This window comes from Plectropomus leopardus, unplaced genomic scaffold, assembly GCF_008729295.1.
Source record: "Plectropomus leopardus isolate mb unplaced genomic scaffold, YSFRI_Pleo_2.0 unplaced_scaffold47429, whole genome shotgun sequence".
NCBI classification, from domain to species: domain Eukaryota; kingdom Metazoa; phylum Chordata; class Actinopteri; order Perciformes; family Serranidae; genus Plectropomus; species Plectropomus leopardus.
This window is the reverse complement of record NW_024652032.1, coordinates 1-380: the sequence shown is the minus strand read 5'-3', so window position 1 is coordinate 380 and position 380 is coordinate 1. Positions and strand designations below refer to the sequence as shown.

The window sequence follows — 380 nt, the reverse complement described above, 5'->3', positions numbered from 1 at the left end:
CCGACAGGGCGGAAGACGGCACCCCGAAGGGGGGCCCCCCGCACCGCTGCGGGCAATCCCGAAGACTTGGAGTCTGCACTTAGGGGGACGAAGGCGCCCGGAGGCACCTGCGACTGCCCCAGCCGCGGAGAACGCGGTGCGTTTCCGATTGATGGCAAAGCGACCCTCAGACAGGCGCAGCCCCGGGAGGAACCCGGGGCCGCAAGGTGCGTTCGAAGTGTCGATGATCAATGTGTCCTGCAATTCACATTAGTTCTCGCAGCTAGCTGCGTTCTTCATCGACGCACGAGCCGAGTGATCCACCGCTAAGAGTTGTCACGTTTTTTCGATTGTTGGGAAAAGGCCAGAGTTCTCAGACACAGGTTTGTTGTTGCAAGTTT

At 60.3% G+C, this 380-nt stretch overlaps 1 non-coding gene across 1 annotated transcript; it reads right to left on the bottom strand.

Annotated features, from left to right (window-relative positions):
* Positions 1–160: 160 nt before the first annotated feature.
* On the bottom strand, positions 161–314 carry LOC121939397. Its single transcript, XR_006105460.1, has one exon. It is a non-coding gene; the product is annotated as a 5.8S ribosomal RNA (ribosomal RNA).
* Positions 315–380: the final 66 nt, after the last annotated feature.